We start from the raw sequence: 26,426 nt of genomic DNA on the forward strand, positions 1-26,426 counted from the left end.
TATATGAAAAGGAAGGGAATGCCCTTGGGCTGCTACCCAAAAACATGGGGACCAACATCAACCCATAGGGTATTATAGCCAACAAATGGACTCTGTGGAATGAAGATACCCTCCTTGCCTTAAAGCCATTACAGCCACTGTTTTTATTTGGTTAAGGCCACTGACAAAATCATTGTGTGATCCCCTTCAGTCATTTTTATACCTCACACAGTAGAAGCCCTCCTGAATTCTCGTCACATTCAATATTTATCAGCCAGCCATGTCACCTCCTAGTAAGTCCTTCTGTTAACTCTTCTCATATAACTCTTTTACATGGTAGTAACCTTAATCCTGCTACTCTCCTCCACTGCATTATCAACAAAGTCCCTCAGGACTGTTTAACACTGACAGATCACCTCCTGATTCCTCATGATGATCTGCAGGAAATTTCTTTGGGTAATGCTGACTTCTCATGGTTCACTGGTCATTCTTATTTAAAAATTGACAGTGGCAAATATTGTGTTGGGTATACTATTACAACTCCTTTTTATGTCATTGAGGCAACACCTTTACCTAAGGCTACTGCAGCCCAACAGGCTGAGTTATATGCTCTTACATGGCCTTGTACTTTAGTCACGGGCAAAACTGCTAATATTTATATGGATAGTAGGTATGCTTTTGAAGTAGTTCATGATTTGTGGATGTCATGGAAGCAATGTGGCTGCCTTATTTCCAGTAGAAATAACATTTAAAATGGCTTCTATGTTCAGGAATTATTGGATGCAATACTTTACCTACTGCTTTAGCTATTATTAAGATTCCTAGGCATTCTAAACTTGACTCACCAGAATCTAAGGGAAATCACCTTGCTGACATTTCCACAAGGAATGCTGTTGTTAAAGGGACCAACAGCAGCCAAACCTCTGTCATGGTCCAAAGGGATATTTCCCCAAATGATAACTTAGAAAAATCGGCTAGAGAAAACTCAGAATTGGACTTAGGAAAGGAAAAATCAAGATTGGAAATTTGACAGTTGTTGGTTTGATAAAAAGAGAAAGCTCTGGGGCTTCCCTGGTGGCGCAGTGGTTGAGAGTCCGCCTGCCGATGCAGGGGACATGGGTTCGTGCCCCGGTCTGGGAAGATCCCACATGCTGCAGAGCGGCTGTGCCCGTGAGCCATGGCCGCTGAGCCTGCGCGTCCGGAGCCTGTGCTCCGCAACAGGAGAGGCCACAACAGCGAGAGGCCCGCGTACCCCCACCCAAAAAAAAAAGAGAGAAAAAGCTCTGGTTTGAACCAAATAATAACCTAGTCCTACCGGAGACTATAAAATTCTCACTCTTCAACACTCTACATTCATTAAACCATTGTTCTCCTGACAAGACAACAGAATTCATGAATCAATATTAGTAGGAAAACATTAGCAAGGCCACAAAAAATGCCTACTTCATTTGTCCCACTTGTCTGAAGTACAACCTCAGGAAGCCTGTTGATACTGCTATCAAATATTTTAAACTGCCTAATGGACCATTAGAGACCTGGGAAATGAATTTCACAGAACTTCCTCTGTCTTATGAATATAAATATGTTTTAGCAATGGTCTGGTATGTTTTCACACTAGAATGAAATAGTCTACTGCCCTTTGTTTGGCAAAAATCTTTTTGGAAAGACCTCCTCTCAAACTTCATAGTGATTAAGGAACCCATTTTACTGACCAGGTGTTTTGACAAGTCTGTGCTGTTTGGTCAGTTTACAACACTTTTACTGATTTAGAAGAATGTACTAACAGCATCAGTAAGACTCAGCTCAATCTGTAGAAACCCTCGAAATACCTTGGGCAAAAGCACTGCCATTGGCCTTCCTAAATCTAAGATTCACCCCTTTTGGAACTCGTAAACTCTCACCCTTTGAGACAGTCACAGGATGCCCCATGCATCTGAATTTTGCTTCTCTTGGCCCACGACTGATAAAAGGAAATATACTCCAATACTGCAAAGGCCTAATTGCTCTATTAAAAATAACTATGTTTTGGTAAAGCGATCTTTTCACAGCGAGCTCTTGGGAGATGAAAACCTTAATCATCACACCTTGCAACCTGAAAATTTCATCTACTGGAAAAGCTATCTCCAGAAGAACCCTCAACAACCTTGCTGGACAGTCCCATATTGGGTACTGCTAACCAACCCTTGTACTGCCAAACTCCAAAGAACAGACTGTTGGATTCACATGATAAACCTAAAGAAACACCAAATCCTGACTGGAACTTCACTTCATCTGGTGACCTGAAAATAAAGATTTCCTGCAATTGAAGCAGATGACATCTGATAAGACAGCTTTCCTAAGATATTGAGATGAGGCCTGTTAGAAGTTTGTCACCAAAACTTTGATAATGATATAATGCTTCAGATGAACTCCAATGTCTATAATGTTGATAACATATAGGACTTTAGATAAAAAGTACCTAAAAGTTCTCCCTCCTACCCCTCCTCATTACTTGAATGTCATCTTAGTAGGTTTCTAATCTGTTTACTTTCCCTCCAACATGAGACACTACACCCAGGATAGGTCCTTCCCTGACATCAAGGGACAAAAAGCCACTGAAACCAAAAAACCTGACTTTTGATGAGTGATGCTATCAGAGAAAGTTCTCAATCAAAAGGGGAAAATGTAAAAAAATCATCATCAGCAGCAGCAGCAACCTCAATTAAAGAGAGTCAGGAAAAGGGGAGCTCTCATGCCATATGATGACAGCAGGGCCCAACAGGAAGAAGAAAGACTCCTCTTCTTTCCTGGCAAGGACTCAGCCAATGGAAAGCCAGGACTCTTTTTTTTTTTTTTTTTTTAACTATACCTCGCAACTTCATTTTCCTCCCCATAAAAATGTTCTCCTTCCCTTGCCATGAAGGGACTTGCACGTGGCTCACCATGGTTGCAGACTCTGAAGTACAATTCTCTGTTGATCTTGAACAAACCCATTTTCTCTGAAGAAATGTCTGGCAGTCAATTTATTTCAGGTCAATATATATGATCAGGTGATGCATTCTTTCACTGAGCAAATATTCGTTGATTCATTAGAAGCAGCAACATGTAGTAGCCATGTAGTCTGGAGTCAGACTACCTGGGTTCAATTACAGACTCTACCACTTAGAAGCCATGCCATTTTGGGCAAGTTTCTTAACGTCTCTAGACCACAGTTTCCTCATTTATAAAATGAGGTTGATGACTGAACTTACCTCACAGGGCTGTTGTGATGATTAAAAGGGTAAATATATGTGAAACATTTAAAGATGCTTGGTACATTGTTAGCATTCAGTAGATTTTTTATTGCTATTATTCATACAATTAATTTGACAAATATTTATTATGTAGTATGATCCAGGTACTATGGTAAGCATGGGATTACGTGGTTGCCACATACAAGGCCCTGTATTAAGCTCTATGAGGAATAAACAGACAGTTCAGAAAATGACTCTGCCTTAGTATGTATATTAGTTATCTATTGCTGTATAGCTTAAACAGCAAATCTCTCATTTCTGCTTATTTACATGTATGAACTATAAAAGCAGTGAATTCTACTAATTAATACTCTCCAGTTCTTTCTCAATAATCAACTGGCAATAATTTTTACCACTATGACTATGGTAGTAATTCTGGTTCTGTCAGAATTATACTGTGTGGTTCATATTGTCTTGGCTGCTTCTTGCCTCAAGGCCCTTTTAATTAATCAGACATTCTTTTTTTGTGTGTGTGGTGCGGGGGCCTCTCACTGTTGTGGCCTCTCCCGTTGCGGAGCACAGGCTCCGGACGCGCAGGCTCAGCGGCCATGGCTCACGGGCCCAGCCGCTCCGCGGCATGTGGGATCCTCCCGGACCAGGGCACGAACCCACGTCCCCTGCATCGGCAGGAGGACTCTCAACCACTGCGCCACCAGGGAAGCCCTAATCAGATATTCTTACTCTTTGCTTATGTAGGGAAGCAAAATTTGCCACCCCAAAATATACCTCTTTGGCATAAGGATTAATTTAGGGTGATTATTCTTAAGAAACAGAAGACTGGGAAGTTTGTTACCCCCTTAATTGCCTGAGAAAATTTAGATAAAGGGCTTGTTCCTGGAATAGAGCTCTCACCAGAGGTATTTGCAAATCATCAGGGCTAGGAGTGGTAGGGGAAACTTGGCAGGACCTACAGATCAGGGTCCACTCTGTGTCCCAGTGTCTATGCAGGGTCCAGCGAACATTTGTTTACCAAATATTTGTGTTTCTGTCTCCATGTGAATTGCCTTCCTCCCCTCTCTGAAGTTCTAAACCACTACCCCCAGCATCTTCTTTTGTCTTTAGCTGAAAATGGTATTTAAGGTGAGGATTTTGGCCATTTTATCGATTTACTCAGTTTTCCTGGGTCTCCCATGTATATATGCTATTATCAACTGTTTGATTTTCTCCTGTTAATCTGTCTCATATCAATTTAATTCTTAGACAAGCTAGAAAGGCTTATAAAAGAAGAGAAAAAATTTCTTCCTCCTCAGCACCTATGTATTTTGGTAGTAGCTAAGCAATGCAGTCACTTTTTCCTCTCCTGCCTGAGGGCACTGTGGGTGTGTTTATGCTCTCTGAGAGCTTGTCTCTGACTGAGGAATTCTCTCCATGATATCACCAACTGCATTCTTCTTTTTACTATAAATGGCAAATAGTCCTATTCTTTGTATTCTCTTAGTTACTATAATGGTAATTTTATGTTTTGAATGTGAGTTGGTGAAAGGCCTTTGTTGGTGTCCTCAACTCTCCTAATTTTACTGAAGACATTGATTTTGTATTCATTTGAGCAGTTGTCCTGGAATTTTATATTAGAAAATTTGAAGAGTACCCTCAATCTGGGAAGATGCTTTGTTTCCTTGATTAATTTAACTGCATCATTATAAGTTAGGTTTTGTTTCTTTGGTTCTTCCATTAACAAAAGTGTGAGTGGAGATGTATCCTTCAGCCTTACACTTCGTACAAAAATAAGGTTTTAAATCATGCATTGCCGATTAATAGGAATTATTCATACTCCCACTGCTAAATTATAGTCCCTACCAATTTGTTTGTACAATGAAACATCATTGTTCTCATCAGGTTTATTTTCCATAGGAAATTAAACATAAGCAGGAAATGCAGTGTTCCTTTTTCTCATTATGTAAAAGGAAAAAAAAAAATGAGCCTCTCAGGCTTCATCTGGGTCATTGTCGAACAGACCATGGCCAAGAACAGAATCTAGTGTCACACCAAGTCACATATCTTCATAACCAGGAGGACATTTTGACTGTGGTCACTGAATGACCATTCACTAATCTGATTAATCTGTCAAGCTCTAAGCTCCTATTTCATCATCTTACTTTTGAGTCTATTAAGAGAAAACATTGATGTGTACAAATAGATCACATTAGTATAAATGAAGGCCCCCCCAAATCAACTTTTATTCAAAAGCATAAGAAAAAGAAAACACAAAAAGGAAAAAAAGATGTTACTGATAAATGTCACTCAAATTACCTCAATTTGCTAGTAAATTTGATTCTTGCTTTATCTACCTTAAAACGTAAATAAATCCTCAATACTAGATTCCTTTTTGAAATCATACACATATTTATATTCTGTATTCATTTCTGACTTCAGCCATAAAAGACATGAGATAGTTTATATCTATAATGCAAATATATGTTATTATCTATTATGTAGAATTTATTTACTATAATTTCTTTAAATAGAGAGTTCCTTATGATTATTTATATAATATTAAATGGCATAAAAGATACATAAGCAACTCCTCCATAAAACAGGTGAACATAATCTTCTGAATTAAAAAAAAAACAGTCACTAAACCAGCTTTGGTAGTCATTCGCAAAGTAATACAATTCCATATCTATATCATACCTTGTAAACGGATCTTAATAGATATGAACATGTAGCTTCAATATGCCATAGAAAACTTTACTGACCTTATGACAGGTGTGAAACTTTGTGATATTTCATTCTTATAAAAATTTTACTGTGGAAAATGTCAATGTATAAACAGGTAAAAAGAACAGGACAATAAAACTCCAGGCAGCCATCGCCCAGCTTTAAAAACTCACCAGTTTGGGGGCGTCCTCTTTTTCATCTACACCCCACCTAACAGGATTATTTTGAAGTAAATCCCACATATTCTTTTACTTCAGTTTAAATATTTCATGGTATGTATTATTAAATAGAAAGACTTTTTCTATATTATATCTGTAATACTATTATGCCACTATGAAAAATTTAAGATTATCCCTAATATCAATTTGTTTTTTTCTTAACTGTTATTTTGATTCAGTCAGAATCATGGAGTCCAGTTAGGACCACACATTGCATTGGGCTGATAGATCATTTGTCTCTTTCATCTTATAGGTAGCCCTCCCTCTCTTAATTCCCTATGATTTATTTTTGAAGAATCTGGTCATTTGTTTTGTAGAGCTTTTAACAGTATGGATCTTGCTGCTTCCATCCTCATGGTATCATTTAAAATACTTGCTTCTGTAACCTGATAGTTAAATCCAGAGTCCTGATCCGGTTAGATTCAGAGTTTTTACAAGTACACTTCACAGATGTAGAATTCCATCATGAGGCACATAACGTCTGTTTCTCTCTATTCCTCTTTTCCTCTCACTCTTATTAATGTCCACTGTTGCTTAGTGCCTAGATTCATTATCTCATGGGGGGATTACAAAATCGTAATATTTTAATTCTGTCATTCTTTCTTCATGTATTAGCTAGAATACTTCTACAAAGAAAAAGTGTTCCTGTGGCACAATGTTTTATAGGAAAGTTAGGTTAAATGCTTAAGTATTTCTTCTATTTACCCATATTCAGACTGATAAGTTGGTTCTCTAGCAACCTCTGATGGTCCCCAACAGATTTATATTTTAGTATCACTATGCATTCAAGGATTATTTCACTTTTGAATATGTGAAACTCATTCAAATTTAGTTATCTTAGAATAAAAATAAATAAATAAACCAAGACCATACCTTCGGTTGAAAAAGATAATAAAAGAATAAAATTAAAATTCTAGAAGATTTGACCAATACACTGAACGTAGAGTTTGCGTTAAAAAGCAGACATTGGGCTTCCCTGGTGGTGCAGTGGTTGGGAGTCCGCCTACCGATGCAGGGGATGCGGGTTTGTGCCCCGGTCTGGGAGGTTCCCACATGCCGCGGAGCGGGTGGGCCCGTGAGCCATGGCCGCTGAGCCTGCGCGTCCAGAGCCTGTGCTCCGCAACGGGAGAGGCCACGACAGTGGGAGGTCCGCGAACCACCAAAAAAAAAAAAAAAAAAGAAAAAAAAGCAGACATTCCCCAGTTTTTAAAAAGCTAATAGTACTAATAAATGGGCAATAAAGTGGAATAATATAGTCCCACTAAGTTTTATTTCCAAAGATCTACAATGTTTTGTCTTCTTACTATGTGCCAACATCTATGCCAAACCCTTTGCGTGATTTACCCTGCAGAATACTCACAACTTTATAAGGAACAGATTATTACTAACACTTACACTTGAGAATATCTAGCCTTGTTAGAAAGGCTGAATGATGCTTAATATTATACTTATGCCCTGTTTAACCTTGGGTTCCTGAAATCCCTAGGGGATCTGTGAATGGCTCCAGGAGATCCACCATCCTTCTGAATTTATCTGTGTGCACGCACATTTTTCTAGAGGGACTCCGTATAATTTTAAGCAAATTTTGAAAGGAAACCATAATCTCCCAAAAGTCAAGAATCAATGCAATACCTGGGTTGATCAACAAGAGTTTGATGAAGACATTGAGAACTGAGAATCTAGTTGATTTTATTTGTGCAAACATTCCACATATCTACCTGATACTAGAGGCAGTAGCTAGCCACCTTCCTTTGGATATATTTTCCGAATATGCATGACTTTATATCTAAAAACTTACAGAACCTCAAATGTATCTTCTACCCAAGCTGGAAGATGTTTTTCTGATGACAAATAAGACTTAGTCATAGACATTGCTAGATTTTGTGTAATCTAGACTTGAAGTCCCAGTAGGTATGCATCTGTTAATGCCATGAAATACAAAAATCGGTTGCATTTAATTATAAAACAAATTCTTAAAATTGTTTCAGAAAATAAAGATCTCTAAGGAAAACATCATCATTAAATAAAATATGTCAAATAAACACCATTCCCTTTAATATATACACTTGACAAGAATACCAGGCATAAACATAAGACTGATTTCTCCCACCATCCCTAACAATGAATTTCATGATAGACACACAAGTCTGCTGGTGATTTTCTCACATAACTTTTTTACATTATTCATATCAACTTTAGTCAGTTTCAACAATATTATTGGTGCTATCTGAACTGTTTTTCAATGAATTGGCCATTTTTTAGTTTAACTCTGTGTCCTTCATCCTACACTCTACCTCTAATTGTTAGAAACAAATCACAATATCAGATATTTGCTACTGATAGAATTTCAAAGGTACACTCAATGCCAACTTACTGACAGTTTTAATACTGTATTTGAAGTACAGATCATTCTTTTACTAACACACAAACCCACAACCCTTTTTGCCCTGATGGGTATTCTATTTCATTTCTGCTTAATGGTACTTTTTATCACTCTGTTCATTACGATAATCATCCTGGAACCACTAAAATGAAACACACTAAATGAAATGCTGTGGGGGACAGATTACCAATATTTCTAATTAAAGATACTGTTGACCATAAGTTAATTAGAGTAAGCAACATTTTAGGCATGATACAGAAACTATAAAAATATAAATTACTAGGATTAAAGATAGTGTGTTAGTAGAAACTATCAGGCTATATAAGGTATGTTTACACTGAATTAAAGATAATATTGGGCTGGATTCGTTTCACTGGAATTTTATTTTATTTTTTTAGTTATCTAATTCCTGGAAAAGACCACACTTGGCAGAGTCAATATTTAGATCCAAGAAGGAATAGACACTGCATCCACAATCCTCACCCCTCTTTTATTCCCCCTTTACCTCTGTAAGTTAAATGGAGAATTGAAATATTATCTCATTGATACAAGAAACGTTTAAACCTTCACTTAAATGACTCAAGTGAAGATTTTTATTTTTTCCTGCTTGAATGAATCTATTTTGTTTTTGATGGAGATGTCATTGCTAATGCCCAGGGTGAGGGGTAATATAAGCAAATGAATGCTCACCTTTTTACATTTTTCTAGACAATAACTGAATAAATCTTTCCTATTTTAACTAAATGTAATTCTAGAATATATTAAGTCTTAGTCTGGAAACCAAAAGTTAACCCTTTGGAAAACAGAAGGATGGAAGAAGGGCAATTCTGACCATAGAGGTCAGGTCAAAGAACAGGCCTTGTTTGTCAGGGGCATACTCTGTGACATCAAACACTAGCTCCAGGGAAGAGAAAAAATATTTCCTACAAGACACTAGGAAGAATATGTCTAAAGCTAAAATCAGAAGTCTTTAACTGAATTCTAAAGCAGAATGAAACATTTGAGATATAACAGTAAACTCAGAACTATACAGAAATATTTTCATTTTCAAAATAAGAAAACCAATAAATGCAGAACACTTTGTTCTAATGAAACCACTATTAAGCTTCATAGAACAAAAGTATATTTAAAGTTGGTGGAATAAAGATTTTCAAAGATTACTATGAATGAAAGAATTATTGAAAGAAAGGTAATATGTTGAATTCTCGAGGCAGGTAGCACAGTATTACTAAGGGCAATGTACTAAACCACATGAAACAAATAAGAAGAAATATTAGTGACTGTCTGCATTTAGGTAACCAAAAAATTAATTACCTAAGTATGGGAGAGGGGAATCAAGGTTGGACAATAGATAAGTTAAAGGGGAAAGAAGGGCGGGGCCATAGCAAGAAGCCGGAAGCAGCCGCGGCCCCCGCTCAGGAGACACGGCGGGCGTTAAAGCTCTTGTGGCATTATCCTTCACTGGGGCTATTGGGCTGACTTTTCTTATGCTGGGATGTGCCTTAAGGATTACGGTGTTTACTGACCCTTGTTTGTCCTGATATTCCACGTCATCTCTCCCATCCCCTATTTTATTGCCAAACGAGCAACATATGACGCCGATGCAACAAGTAGTGCCTGTCGGGAACTGGCTTATTTTTTCACTACTGGAAGGGTGGTTTCTGCCTTTGGATTTCCTGTTATTCTTGCTCAGGTGCCTGTGATCAAATGGGGAGCCTGTGGCCTGGTGCTGGCAGGCAATGCAGTGGTTTTCCTTACAATTCAAGGTTTTTTTCCCTATATTTGGAAGAGGAGATGATTTTAGCTGGGAGCAGTGGTAGCACGTGCTTTATTCTGAAAAAATGCATTTAATTTCTCAGAATTCATACTGTATGTATATGTGTGCACATGTGGCCTTTTACTATGAAATTTAAAATGCTGTTTTTTTATACCTTTGTAATCATGTTCACTTTAAGGAGGACTACATGGGGAAAAGGTTAGTTTTATTCCCAGCCAGTAGATCTCTCCATTTACTCAAGTTGAATTATGTTATTTGTTTAGCTGTTCATAGAGTCCTGGTGCTCTCAGAAAATATGTTAACACAGTCTTGTAGACAGTTGCTCACTCAGTGTGCTGCGTCTCCACCTTTTCCCTGGGGATGTGCTTGAGTGGGTACATAGCACTGGGGCTGTCTCAGCTCTGCCCAGGACTTCCAAGATATGCCTGTGGCCCAGAGACACAGAGGCAGCTCCCTCTTTATGTGGCAGACTCTTGCTTCTCCAAGTGTGGTCCATAGACCAAGAGCATCAGCATCTCGAAGCGTGGTCCATAGGAGCTTATTACAAACGCAGAGTCTGAGGTCCCACCCTCAACATTCTGATGAGATCCCAAGTGAATCGCATGCACCTTAAAGCCTGAGAAGTGCTGTCATGAAGGAAGAAGCATTGCCTTCCCCTTGGCTGAACCCCTTAGCCTCTCTGGGCGTTAGCTGCTTGTAAAAACTGTTTCCCCTGCCCCTCGTGTTGAGGCCTACTTCAGACTATCCTTGGAATTCATGAAATGTCCAAACCTATAATTTATAGCCTGTTCCTCAAATTTGTGAAGTGTTCTCAGTAGGGAACAGCTATGGCTTCACATTGTCTGAAAGGCAGTGGCTGCCTTCACAATGCTGGGGGGACGAATCCCCCACTGGGAGGCAGGGGAGGGAGGCTGGGCTGGAACTGGCCCCTGCTTTAGCAGGATGGGGAAGAATCGATAAGTAACGCTGTTTAATTTCCCTTCATAATATGACATTTCTCCCCAGCTCCTTCCCTATGCTGCTCCCTCCACACCCTCACCAGCCCCTCCAGCCCCCCAAACACACACACTCCCAGCAGTTCCGATTTGCCCTAACTTCTTCATGGCTCGGCTTCTCCTTCCTATAGAGACGTGGAGCCAAGTAAGCAAGCAGAGGGTGAGCTGCTTTATCTTATTTACATGCGATATACTTATTGTCTTTCAGGCCCTGTAGGACTTAAAAAATATATATATATATATATATATATATATATATATATATATATATATATGCCACTTTATGCCACTTTTAAATGAGTCATTGAGAATTCATGTCATGCTGGGTCCTCTAATCATAGGTTTTCTAGGTCAACTTTTTGTCTAAGACCTATCGAGAAAGGGAAATATGGGAACTAGAACCACGTGTAGAATATAAGCAATGATTTTAAAGCATTGTTAATGTGTGATAACTGACATACATTGAAAACACTGAAACCTTGAAGTCTGTAACTCCTTCATATTCTGTAATGATGCTGGGATCAGAAGACAAGAGTAATACCTAAAAGGATAATGTGCAAAGTGATATTTTAGCCTTGTGCATGATTTTATGTTTTCAGTGTACTATGTATTATAGAACTGTTAAAGTTGTTATTTCCAATATTTATATTAGAAAAATTATATAGACACTATAATTTTAACAAGCATTTTTAATAACACTTGCACTCACTGTATTGTAATAAATTTCACTTTTAACAGAAAAGAAAAGTTTAATTTTAAAAGTTTTTATTCTGATGTCACCTTGCTTAAAAGGTAACAAAAATATGAAAATTGCTTGGTGTTCTGAAATGCGCGGTTGTGAGCAATAATCTACCCTGCATGAGAATAATAGCAATAAGTTGTAAGATACCATTTTGAATGTGTAGTTGGCTTGTAATAGCTTTTCTTTTCCTAAGATGGAGATACTGTTTAATTTATACCACCTTTTGCAAAAGTGCCCTTGTTGCTTATACACATTTAAATAACCAAGGTAGCCTTAATGTGTAGCCTTAAAGCATTGCCTCTTGATTGTATTTCCAGAATGATATAAAGTACTTGCATATAGAATATTTGTAGTTATTCCCTACTAATGGAATGGTTTATCAAAGTGATAGATGATTGGATTTTCTATATGTCTGAAACAGAGGCATTTATTCTACAGCACCTAAGTATCATTAAAGTAATAAATGTCAGTAGGGAAAATAAATAAATAAAGGGGAAAGAAAATAAGCACTCTATGGATTATAACTTCCCTCAGTGGGGAGGTGGTTAACACCAAGTGAATTATGGGAGTCTGAACAAGGGTGTTGATGGTTTCTCTTCACTCCTCCAGCTCAACTACTCTCAGGTTATTACCCTTGGTATTTTTACATTAATATAAAATAAATTTTTTAAATGATAGTAATGGATTTAGTTGAGAGGAGCTTCATGTTAAGCACTCCAGTTTATTGCAATTAATTAAAAATTAACTTGTTTGATTTGTATTACTTATTTCAGTTGATAATCTCTTAAAGTAGCACATCTACTTATTACACATATACATTATTTTTTATGCATTACAAAAGATAACCTAGTTTTCTTTTGGCAATGATCGCAGAGAAGTTAAAGTTTAACTCGACAAAATCATTACTGTTATAAAAAGGGAAGCATTTGGTCTAATCAGAAGATTTTACAGAAAATAAATATTTATTTCACAAATTCATCGCTTGATATATGCTGCATGGCAAAACAAAATTAAGTCAACAAACTTATAACTTCCTAGGTACAAAACACTTTGAGAGCTACATTATAGTTAAAAAGAACTATTGGAAGTCAATTTTTCATGGGTCTCACACTTCTGTATATCTTGTAAGCAGAAGCACTGACTGCCTTTGTTCTGGGCTATCATTTCAAGAATGTTTTATATAGTAAACAGACATGGAAAACAGAAACAGTATCTTTCTCTCAAGTTTAATGTTCCTCTTGGGTGACATAATGCATTGTGTGTGCTGATGTCACTTGTCCCTCTTCATGTCACCCTGAACAAACTGGAGACTGGGGAAGAGGCAAAGGAAAATGCTGATATTCTGGCTATTGCTATTGTGGTAAGTAATAGAGTTCTTTGTCTCTGACTGAGAAGGCCTGTGTCTTCTGCCAGCAACCATGAAACTGTGGCAGGCTTATTTGTTAGCTGGAAAGTAAGGTAGAATCCTAGACCCTTCACAGCTCTCAGGAACATATAAAACAGAACTGCTGCCTTTAAAAGAGGGTTAATCTACTTAGGGAGAATACTGATGGAATAAATCAGAGCATACATATAAAAAATAAAACATTTAATAGCACATAAAATTTGATCCAAAACATAGGAAATATTAATTCAAATGTGATCTTCTGAATAAATTAATGTTAAAACTTTTAATTCTAAGATGATTTACTTATAATAGTGATCCCTTAACTCAGTTATATAAATCTTTGGAGAGCTACTTATAGTGAAAGGCTACTGTCAAATGTACAGTCTTCTAATTAAAAAAAAAAAAAGAAGTCCATATTTTCTGAAACCACCCCCAAGAGAAGATAATATTTACATAATTAACCATAGCTTCTTACAAATACCTCTCCCAGGGCTGCTGGTATTTAAAATTCCACAAATTGAAAGCCATTTTCCATTAAAAAATAATAACCTTAGAAGACTATAATAAGAAAGATCAATAATAACAAGTGTTGGCCTGGAGAAATTGGAATCATCGTATACTGCTGGTGGCAATGTAAAACTGCACAGCCAGTTTGGAAAACAGTTTGAATGTTCTTCAAAAAGTTCAAACATAAAATTGTTTTCATATGATCTAGCAATTCCACTCCTGGTTATATATCCAAGAGAATTCAAAGCATGTATCCACACACAAAAAGACTTGTACATAAATGTTAATATTAGTATTATTCATAATAGCCAAAAAGCAGGAAAAAAGTCTATCAATTAATGAATGGATAAACCAAATATGGGATGTCCACATAATGGGAAATTATTTGGCAATAAAAAGGAATAAAATACTGATACATGCTACCACATGTAACAATGAAGCTTGAGAATTTTATACTAAGTGAAAGAAACCAGTCACAAAAGACAACATATTGTATTGATATTACTCTATTTATACATGCATTATATTGTACTGCACTATTCCATTTATATGAAATGCCCAGAATAGAGAAATCCATAGAATCAGAAAGTAAATTAGTAGTTGCAAGGTAGCCTTCCCTGGCCCCTTTCCTAAAAAGTGGGTTAGTCTCTTCCTAAGTGACTCATAGCCTCTATATTTATCTCTATTGTGTATTTTCTACATGATGCTACAAATGCCTTTAAGCACTTTGAGTACTGAGATTGTTTCATGTTATGCTGCTGAATCTTCAGTATTTAAAACCATTCATTCATTCAATACATAGTTTTGAGTAGCTACTATATACCAAGCAATAAGGACACAGCATAAACAAATCAAGATTTCTGCTTTGTGGAATTTATATTCTAATAGGATACATAGTAAGTTCTCAACAAGGATTTGTTTAATAGAAGAATGAATGTGAAAAATATTTTTTTTAAATTTTAGAATCAACTGGCAATCCATAAAAGAATGACTACATTTACAATAAAATGCTAAATGGAAGTGAATTTTGTCTTTCTGAGTTTATACTTCTCAGGGTCTAACGGATTCAATAATAATTTTGACCAACACATGGATGTCAACCCTCTTACTAAATTTATTCCATCACACAGTATTAAAAGCATCATTCTAGATTTAATTAATCCCATTCACAAATAGTGATAAGAAGCATTCAAGCCATTAAAATGAAAGTGATAACCCAGAGGCAAAATAAAAATCTACTTGGATTATCTGCATAATTAAACTTACATTACCTCTAAAATAACAAAACATGTAGAGGGTGCATTCAGTACTTAGTTATAAAGTAATCTAGTTAGGGACTTAAAAACATCCTATTAAAATTCATTATAGCACTAACTGATTTAATGCAATATGTAAAACCACAATTGTTTCAGCACTTATGGCATAATGATGCTTTAACTACAGTGAGTGAAGCCAACATATATACACAATTCATTAAGTGCATTTTGTTAACTTGAAGGTAGTCTTGATTAGCCATCTCTTATGTAGTAAAATAAGATTAGCATATTGGAATTATCCATTTTATTTTTCTGTAATCTGCTAAGATTGGGAATTCGATTAAATAAACTATATGGCTCTTTTAAATCTACAATCTATGATTCTATAAATTCAGTTGAGCTATTCTGACCTATATGTTTTCACGTTTTAGAAGTACATATTTTTTTAGGTTAGCATTTTTAGCACTTTCTTCTGCAGACCACTAGTGTCCTACAAAAATATTAAAAACTGGTTTATAGTGGGGAGAAGGGGAAGTCAAAGAAATTTGGGTAATATTAGATTTAAAAAGTTAAAGTCGTTAATTTATTGAATGATTTCTCAGATCCTCATCATCTGACAGATTCTCAAGTAGGGGAAAAGAGAGTATCCCGTTCAACTATAGGATCCCTTTTGTTTTTCTTTCTTTTAAACATACCCATAGGCTTTCCACAAAACTCACTTTGGGGGGCTTCCCTGGTGGCACAGTGGTTAAGAATCCGCCTGCCAATGCAGGGAACATGGGTTCGATCCCTGTTTCAGGAAGATCCCACATGCTGTGGAGCAACAAAGCCCATGCACCACAACTACTGAGCCTGCGCTCTACAGCCCACAAGCACAACTACTGAGACCGCATGCCACAACTACTGAAGCCCGCATGCCTAGAGCCCGTTCTCCGCAATGAGAAGCCACCGCAGTGAGAAGCCCATGCATCGTAACGAAGAATAGCCCCTGCTTGCTGCAACTAGAGAAAGCCAGCGAGCAGAAACGAGGACCCAACGCAGACAAAAATTAATTAATTAATTTAAAAAAAAAACCTCACTTTGGTACATTACTGATTTATCTGAAAATTTTCTAAGTAGAAAATATTGAACATAAGTCTTATAATACTTATTCTTTTTAGACTATAATAAATTTAAGCTTCAACAGGTGCAGTTTTATGATTTAGACAAGAGTCGCAAACCTTTCTGTAGAGGCCAGAGAGTAAGTATTTTTGTTGGACACATGGTCTCTGTTATGACTACTGAACTCATTTGTATCATGAAAGTAGCCATAGATATTAAGTAAATGAATGGGCATAGTTATGTTGGAATAAAACTTATTTTCAAAAACAAGAAGTGGGACATAGTTTGCCAATCTCTGTTTTAAACAGTGGAAATTGATTCCAAAATAAAAGTTTAAATCTGTTGTAAGAAACTACATTAAGCTACCTGTTGACAGCTAAGAATAAATTAATTATGGTTCTATTTAATTCAGATTTCTGGCCTTAAAATATCTTTTTAAATCAATCAATCTTAATATTATGTGTTTTGCTCAAAAAGTGATACTTTCTTATAAACATAGGTCATTGTGTTGTTGGACTCCTGGTCTTTTCTGAATTCAGTAAAGAACAGGAGAACAGCTGGCGACGTTTTATATCAAATGTTAATATATTCCAACTTTGATGTACACTAGGTTTAAGAGTTTCCATTATGTTCCCAAACATCATATTAAAAAAAAAAAAAAAAAGATTCCTGTCTACAAATGTTTATTTCACAAGCAAGAGGATTTTTGCCTTAGACCACCTGGCATGTGTGTACTCTTCAAACCCTTCACTTCTTAAAGATGTATGAAATAATGTCATATTGTTTCATGAACCATTTGAAAAGATTTATTCACATTTTATTTCATTTATTTATCTATTTTTATCTAGGACTCTTTCCTTGAACCATTTTCAGCTCTTATCCAAACAGCATGCTTTTATCCTGGAAGGTGGAAAAATATAACAGTACTTCAGTTCTCTAAGGCGCTCCCCTCCTGTGGTACTGATAAGAGCTGCCACTGAAAGCATTTAAGATTCTGTATCAAAGATAGGACAAGACACAGCAGTTAGTCCAAGAGAAGGGCAAGGAGCAGTATGGTAGTAAGCGGGTTAATAGGAAAACTAGGGCACTGAGGAGGATCATCCTTCAAAATAGAGCAATCTCATCACACTGACAGGTGCCACCAAAATTCTTACAACTGGGCTGTTGCTGGCAGTACTCACTGCCGTATCACTGTCCCAAATCTGCGGTCACCTGTTGCTCCACAAATCAGATAGATGTTAAACAGAAACTTACACTCTGCTATTCTTTGAACCTTATTCACACTAAATTTTACAAATCAATTATATTCTATGGCAACAAAAGGAAGTTATTAATTTCTAACCATTTAAACCAGACCATTTATATTTTTGCAAGCTCTTATTCAAGAGAAGCAAAACACTGCATATACTACTTACAGCTCTAGAATATTACCCTTACAGATATTCAGTAAACAAATATACTGAGAAATGAAAATGTATTTTCTATTAAACAGAGTACTTAAAAAATGATTAAACTAATAGTTGACTCTATGGTTTGTTTAAGTGCTTTATATGCTAAGAACCAATTGTCAGGAATGTTTGAGTTATATATGGTGAAATTTCAAGGTGATGGTTTCATTGCAACGAGCATTGTTTTTTGGTCAGCAAGTGTCCTGATGTAAAATAACAACTACTGATAAAAATAATGTTCCACATAAACTGCAGTTATGAAACTTGGTCCACTAGAATTACTCTCCCTTCACCAGGCTGTGGATGTGATGTGACTGATTTGGCAGGATGCCATTCTATTTTTTAAAATAAATTTCTTGATATCAAGTTAAAAAAATTATTATTAAAAATTGATGTATTTGTTTTAGAAGAAGATTGCTATGAATCAACTCTAATAAATATAGTCTTTTTGAAATTTAAAGATTCACATACTTGATAAATTATTAAATGAAAAAATATTTTTAGAAAAATTGTTAAAATGCTAAATCTATTTGTTACTAAACTTATGTATATGGAAGAAATATATCTTCCACTTGTCTGCTGTTTCCTCTCCAACTAAAATTTGAATTGTCAAATAAAACTAAAATAATTGTACTGCATAAAAAACAACTATAAACATATTAATGTTTTAAATCACTACCTGGGAAAAGAACTTCATCAACAAAATTACTTTAAGAATGCATAAGAAAAAATTTATTCCACCCTATAATTATGGGAAGCTACCTGCTACTGTTGGAGGGTCTCCTGCAGAGGCAGGGGGTCACTCTGTCTCATGGTGAGGACAAGGAAACTGGCAGCAGAAGTGCTGGGAAGTACTCCTTGGCGTGACCCCTCCCAGAGTCCCCATTAGCCCCAACAAAGAGCCCGGGTAGGCTCCAGTGTTGGGTGCCTAAGGCCAAAAATCTAACAGAGAGGGGACCCAGCCCCACCCATTAGCAGACAAGCAGATTAAAGTTTTACTGAGCTCTGCCCACCAGAGCAACAGCCAACTCTACCCACCAACAGTCCCTCCCATCAGGAAACTTCCACAAATCTCTTAGATAGCCTCATCCACCAGAGGGCAGATGGCAGAAGCAAGAAGAACTATAATTCTGCAGCCTGTGGAACAAAAACCACATTCACAGAAAGACAGACAAAATCAAAAGTCACAGGACTATGTACCAGATGAAGGAATAAGATGAAACCCCAGAAAAACAACTAAATGAAGTGGAGAAAGGCAACCTTCCAGAAAAAGAATTCAGAATAATGATAGTGAAGATGATCCAGGACCTCGGAAAAAGAATGGAGGCAAAGATCTAGAAGATACAAGAAGTGTTTAACAAAATCTAGAAGAATTAAAGAACAAACAGAGAGAGATGAACAATACAATAACTGAAATGAAAAATACACTAGAAGGAATCAATAGCAGAATAACTGAGGCAGAAGAACGGATAAGTGACCTGGAAGACAGAATGGTGGAATTCACTGCCATGGAACAGAATAAAGAAAAAATAATGAAGAGAAATGAAGACAGGCTCTGGGGCAACATTAAATGCAACAACATTCTCATTACAGGGGTCCCAGAAGGAGAAGAGAGACAGAAAGGACTTGAGAAAATATTTGAAGAGATCATAGTTGAAAACTTCCCTAACATGTGAAAGGAAATACCCACCCAAGTCCACGAAGCAGAGAAAGTCCAGATAGGATAAACCAAAGGAGAAACACGCCAAGACACACAGTAATCAAACTGGCAAAAATTAAAGACAAAGAAAAATTATTGAAAGAAAAAAGGGAAAAATGACAAATAATATACAAGGTAACTCCCATAAGGTTAATAGCTGATTTCTCAGTAGAAACTCTACAAGCCAGAAGGGAGTGGCATGATATACTTAAAGTGATGAAAGGGAAGAAACTACAACCAAGATTACTCTACCCAGCAAGGATCTCATTCAGATTCAATGGAGAAATCAAAATCTGTACAGACAAAAAGAAGCTAAGAGATTCAGCACCACCAAACCAGCCCTACAACAAATGCTAAAGGAACTTCTCTAAGTGAGAACCACAAGAGAAGAAAAGGGCCTACAAAAAAAACCAAAAACAATTAAGAAAGGGTAACAGGAACATACATATGGATAATTACCTTAAACGTGATTGGATTAAATGCTCCCACCAGAAGACAGAGGCTTGCTGAATGGATACAAAAACAAGCCCCATATATATGCTGTCTACAAGAGACTGACTTCAGACCTAGGGACACATACACACTGAAAGTGAGGGATGGAAAAAGATACTCCATGAAAACGGAAATCAAATGGAAGCTGGAGCACCAACACTCATGTCAGGGCAGAAATTGAGAGACAGATGTACAGAACAAACGTATGGACACCAAGCGGGGAAAGCAGCTGGGGTGTGATGAATTGGGAGATTGGGACTGACATGTATACACTGATGTGTATAAAATGGATGACTAATAAGAAAAAGCTGTATAAAAAAATAAGTAAATTTAAAAATTCAAAAAAAAAAGAAAAAAATAACAACAAAAAACCAAACAACCTGATTCAACATTAACAAAAGACTTGAACAGATATTTGTCCAAAGAAGAGATACAAATGGCCAATAAGCACATGAAAAAATGCTCAACTTCACCAATCATTAGGGAAATGCAAATCAAAACTGCAACGAGATACCACCTTACACCCATTAGGATGGCTACCATCAAAAAAATAGAATATGAGTGTTTGCAAGGACATGGAGAAATTGGGACCCTGGCGTACTACTGGTGGAAACTGGTACAGTCAGTTTGGAAAACAGTATGGTGTTTCCTCAAGTAATTAAAGATAGAATTACTATATGATCCAGCAATTCCGCTTCTGCGGATATACCCCAAAGAAGTGAAAGTAGGATCTCAAAGAGATATTTGTACACCCATGTTCATAGCAGCACTATTCGTAATAACTAAACCGTGGAAGCAACTCAAGTGTCCATCAGTGGATGAACGGATAAGCAAAATGTGGATATACATGCAATGGAATATTGTTCAGTCTTAAAAAGGAAGGAGATTCTGCAGTATGTTTATAACATGGATGAACCTTGGGGACATTATGCTAAATGAAATTAGCCAGTCAGAAAAAGATACATACTGTATGATCCCACTTATATGAGGTACTTAGAATAGTCAAAATCATAAAGACAGAAAGTAGACTGGTGGTTACCAGGGGCTGGGGGCCAGGAATAACGGGGAGTTATTGTTTAATGGGTATAGAGCTTCAGTTTCACAAGATGAAAACAGTTATGGGGATGGACAGAGGTGATTTTTGCACAACGATGTGAATGTATTTGATACCGCTGAACTGAACACTTAAAAAATGGTTAAGATGGAAAAAAAAATTGTTTATCATGAAATATATCAAATACAAAGTATAAATAAAATATATATGTATTAAAAAAACTACAATGAGTACACAAATATTAGAATTTTAAAATAAAGACTGAAGATAGAAATGTTTCAATGATGTGGGGCAAGGAGACTACCAAACATTACTGGTGGGAGTGTAATATGGTTTAACCACTGTGAAAATCAGATTGGCATTATCTCATAAAGTTAAACATACACTTACTATAGGACCCAGCAATTCTACTCCTAAGTGTTTGCTAAGGAGAAAGAAAACCTGTGTTTACGAAAAGACTTGTATATGAACATTCACCTCAGGTTGATTCAAAATAGCCCCAAAGTGGAAAAAATCAAAATGCCAATCAGTTGGAGGACAGATAAGCAAACAATGGTTTGCGTGCATAATGGAATATGTTGAGCAATAATCAGAAATGAATTAATGATACACACATCAACGCAAATAAATTTTAAAACCAAGCTGTGCGACAGATGCCAGGCATGAAAGAATATATATGATCCTGTTTTTATGAGGTTTCTAGAGTAGACAAAATAAATTTATAATAACGGAAATTTGACCAGTAGTTTCCTGGGACAGGTGGTGATGGGACTGACAGGAAAAGGGCATGAGAGAACTTTTTGAGGTGATGGAAGTATTCTACATCTTGTTTGTAGTGGTGGTTACACAATTGTGCACATTTGCCAAAGCTCAACAAATTTCACATTTATAATGGGTGCTTTTTATCATATGTAAATGACACCTCAATAAAGTTGATTAAAATGTAAGTATGGGATAGGGTAATCATAGCTTTGGTTCATTCCATGTGAAAAATTTCAGCTGGCTTTGCCTGGTTGCATGTTCAATTTGAGCTAGTGACTGAAAAAGATTTCTAAATGTGAGGCTGCCTGAATAGAAATGCAGTAACTACAGGACAAGAGTATCGCTGCGGTCTGACCCCAAGTGTCATATTATGTCCAACTCTGTGTGCTGTACTTTAAGAAGGCACTCCACACTTTGGGAAGATGATGATGTTTTTCATGAGGGATCTCAAAAAGAAAGTTCAAAGTAGTTGGAATTGCTTCTACCTTGAGAGAGAGAAGAGAGAACTTGGGATTTTGCAGATGTTCTAGGATACTTAAAGGTTAATGTGGTAGAGACTGCTTGATACTATATTGATTTTCCTCTCTACTTTATTAACAGAATCTCAATTTCATTGGGTATGACAGTGTGCCCAGGTACAAAAATTCTTTTCTCAGTCATTTTAGCTAAGACCAATGAGACTTAAGCAAAAATTGTTGGGCAGAACTTTAAAGACTGTTGAAAGATCAGGCAGACTTTGTGGATGTGAGTATTTCCTCCTCTTCTGGCCACATGGAGTACTGAAGTTATGGCTGTAACCTTAGCCTCCATCAGCAACCATGAAGAAAAGGCAGAGACTTTGAGTCTATTACCTTTGAAACACTGAATTAATACCAAGCTTTCTATCGGACTTCTCATTTTGTGAGAAAAACAGTCCCGCACTCGTACAAGTCCACTGGTGATGGGTTTCTGACATATGGAGAAAAACACAGAGCCCCAAACAGAAACTAGGTAGGTATGAAGAGTGCATGGATAAATTTACTTTGGCCTCAAAAAGCATAGTGTGAGTGAGCAACTGATAGGTAGGTAGGTATTTGGTCAATATAAGGTAAAAATTAATAATAGAGCTTTACAAAAACTGAGCAGGTCTGCTAACAATGTAGTGACTGCTCAGCAGAGGCCGTGGGGCAACATGTCAGCCATGTTAAATGAGGTCTACCTATAAAACAGTGGATAAGAAATTATGTGAGCTAATTCCTAAGGGTTATTCCTTTAAATTCTAAGATACTGTGGCTGAGCTTTTTTTAGACTAATTGCTTTTGCCTATTTCATGTTGTGACAAGAATTTGGCCTAAGGAAGTAAAACTCTTTTACCTCAGTGTGGTAATATTTCTTATAAAAATTATTAGGAAACTAGAAGGAACATTTCTGTGAATGCAGTTTTCTAAAGGTCACATAAAACTTCCAGGTATAACAGATTCTGAAAGATGAATGACAGCCACTTTAGTGGTTATCAAATCATTTTCAAAGGGCTTGTGCAGCACACAGAATGGTTTCTAAATAATATTGTTCATAATATTAATTGACAGTCCCTTCAGAATTCTAAATTCAGCATTTTACAAAGCTTTACAAACGAAGGGGAATTTTTAAGGTAGAGCTAAATGCAGAAAAAAGTAAGAAACAAATTACTGCCAAATGACTATATCTATTATCATGTGAAATTTTGTTAATATTGTCTGAGCTAAATCATCCTTTTGGGATACTTCATGCCATACTTTTCAAACTATCCTTCACCTCATAACAGTAAATATGGCCCAGTGATTCTCATTTTCAATCGACAGTGTTGTCAGACATTTCAATGACGCTAGACATAATATTATGACATTCAGGGCCAGAGAGCAAGGGTTCTCTACTTGCTTTCAGTGGAAAGCAAAGAGGTTCTCAAAAGCTGTCAGCCTTTCTCCTTTATGTTCTGAAAGCTGCCTGAACTTGTCAGTTTGCTTTCATGGCACTTTTATGAAATAATGCAAGAAAAAAAGTTATCAGAGCGTTCACACTTTTAAATGTTGTTCTTTTGTAATAGGGTAGAAATGTCACAGGACCATAGAATGTTGGAATCAGAAGAGTGTTTAGTTATCATTAATTCTAGTACCCCCATCCTACTTAGGAGGAAAGCTGGAGAGGCCGGAGGACCTCTCCAAGCCACACATGCAGTCAGTAACAGAGCCACTCTAAAAACTGCATGTCACTCTGAGGGCCACTGGTCATCTTGCTCTTAACATGCAAATAGATAAAGCTAATTTTTACATAATCCTCTCTATTTATTGGCAATAATTGTAAATTCTAGTCCCTTTTTTTAACCTTTAAAGCATAAGATTAGAAGCAGCCATAGTTAATAATAATTTCAATTTTATGTAGAGTTTTATGGTTCACAAATATGTTTTAAAAAACACGTTTCCAATATCTCATTTTCTTACATTGGGTGTTTTAAAAAGAAATAAAACCCCCAAATCCATTTTATTAAAATTTCATATTGAAAGTCATGGGTAAGAATAATGGAAGATTCCTCCCATTATCTTTGCTCTTCTACTAACATAGCAACCATATAAATGACTTTCCAGAGAAATTGATAGAATCACATAAGATAAAACATTTTTTCCCCCATTCTGTTCAGGGTTGACAATGAACTATGTCTAAATATTGGAATAATCATTCTTTTATCGTTTGTAGTCAGGCTTACTTTGTGCAGTGGCAACACGATCAGGCACGTAGCTCTCAGATGACATGTGACAATATTAAATTCGATCTTAGTAAGCAGCTCCTCAGTTTCACACTTACGGTGGCTGGATTAACCCAATTATTTTTTTGGAGGTTAAGGGAAACTATATTTGCAGGACATCATCTTTCATAGACCAGGAGCTAGGATTTTGTTATCTCAGTAGAATTTTATGAAGGCAAAAGGATCAGTTAGTTATTTATTAAATTTTAGCACAAATCAGATGAAGAGTTTTGAAGGAAGTAGATATGATTCCCTAACAATGCACTATGAGTCCTTCACTTTGATCCTCAGAAATGTGTGAAGCTTGGAACTTTCATTTAGCACACCTTTCAGGTAAAATATTTCCAGTGTACCGGTTTCAGGCTCCTGGCTCTAGCAAAGAAGATGTATATCGGCTGCCATCCTTAAAAAGGACTTAACCAAAACCAATTAGAGATTCAAGTTTGTAAAATGTAACCATTTTCATTACAGTAGATTGCAAGTTTATTAGATATTTTAAAAAATTATAATAAATTCCTTTTAAAATACATCAGAGCCTCATCCCTGATGTTAAACATATCATTATCTTTTTTAGCTCAGATTTTTTTTGACTATACAATTTCAAATGCTCTATCGCATGCCACTCAGAAGTATATCCACTTTCAGACCCGGTATTTTGATTTTTAGACTAAGAAAGATGACCGTACAACATGTTATTTTGACTTGCTGGAATAGGGAAAACTCACAAAATCTAATTTACATAAATTTACCAGGGATCATAGATGATACAGGTCATGGATGACTTAATCTTTATGAAAATAGAATAGGATTTGGAACCACAAGACTTCTATTCTGTCTCTGCCGTTTATCAGTGGCGTGGCCTCATGTGATTTACTATAACTGTGAATCAGGATCAGCATTTCCTATTCTGTAAAATGGGGATAATGACACTTTCTAACTGGGTTTTTGCAAAAATTAAACAAAGTAATGAAATCACGTAATTTGTGGGAATGCCATGTCAATATCAATTTTATATTAATGTATAAAAACAAATTTGCACAGTAACTCATCACTGTAATTAGCCTACAAATACACCTTTTCCTTTGTGATCTAGACTAAAATCTAGAGCAATTCCTATAAACATTCATGCATAATTTGCAGACAAACTTCCTTTACTTTTCTTCTTAAATACAGTGCTAATGATATGCAATCAAATATGTCTTCCATCTAATTGTTCCAGAATAAATTTCCGAGTAGTGAATGGAGTAAATCATATGGAAGGCAGTGCTATACAAAGTGTAATTCTCCTGTAGCAGTTTAAGAGAAAGATTATTTCAGTGCACTGAAAATATCAGATTTTCCAGCAGAAATGTATTTTCTCCACGTTACCAGATGGAGTCATAGAGAATGTAAGCCAAAAATGGTTCTTAAAAATCACCAGTTTAATTTTTCTCCCATCCAAGATATGTCTCCTTATTCCAAGATAACTTGTGACATGTCTTTTGAATGCATCATTATACTCATTTTACTGTCATAATACTTTAATTATAATGATACCAATATCAATGTATAATTTGCCCCAAATGTAGGGCACTGCTTTCATCTACCATTTTATACTTGGCCCAAATATTTGCTTTGCCTTCACAATTGGAGACTAGGAAGTATGTTAATTAGGTAAGAAGGGACTGATGGGGGTAGGCATGCTTTGGGGACATCAAGGTGGGTCTCAGCTGCTGCACTGCAGAAATAATTTCTTCCACTATAGGCTGTGTGTTATGTGACTCGGGGGGACGTTAAAAAGTCCCCCCGAGGGGGGGGACTTTATTTAGTGAATAATCTAAACAATAATTTAAGAGACAGGGAATAACTGTTGATTATCACTCTCAAATCCACAACCCAAGACAATTATTTCACTATGCTACTTCTAACCAACTTCTCAGAACATAGAATCTGCTCTAC

General features: G+C 36.4%; 1 protein-coding gene and 1 pseudogene across 4 annotated transcripts in view; one reads left to right on the top strand and one right to left on the bottom strand.

Moving 5' to 3' along the window:
* LOC309962526 (leptin receptor gene-related protein-like) overlaps window positions 1–10,330 on the top strand; it is a 67,702-nt pseudogene extending 57,372 nt beyond the window's left edge. The window contains exon 2 of the transcript in view: window positions 9,896–10,330. The product of the transcript in view is annotated as a leptin receptor gene-related protein-like (transcript). The remainder of the gene's footprint in view (window positions 1–9,895) is intronic.
* Window positions 1–26,426, bottom strand: part of NAALADL2 (N-acetylated alpha-linked acidic dipeptidase like 2) — a 1,451,411-nt gene that overhangs the window by 487,639 nt on the left and 937,346 nt on the right. The gene's annotated exons all lie outside the window — the stretch shown is intronic.

The sequence above is a fragment of the Leucopleurus acutus genome (genome assembly GCF_964270905.1).
Source record: "Leucopleurus acutus genome assembly, chromosome: 5".
In the NCBI taxonomy this organism is placed as follows: Eukaryota; Metazoa; Chordata; class Mammalia; order Artiodactyla; family Delphinidae; genus Leucopleurus; species Leucopleurus acutus.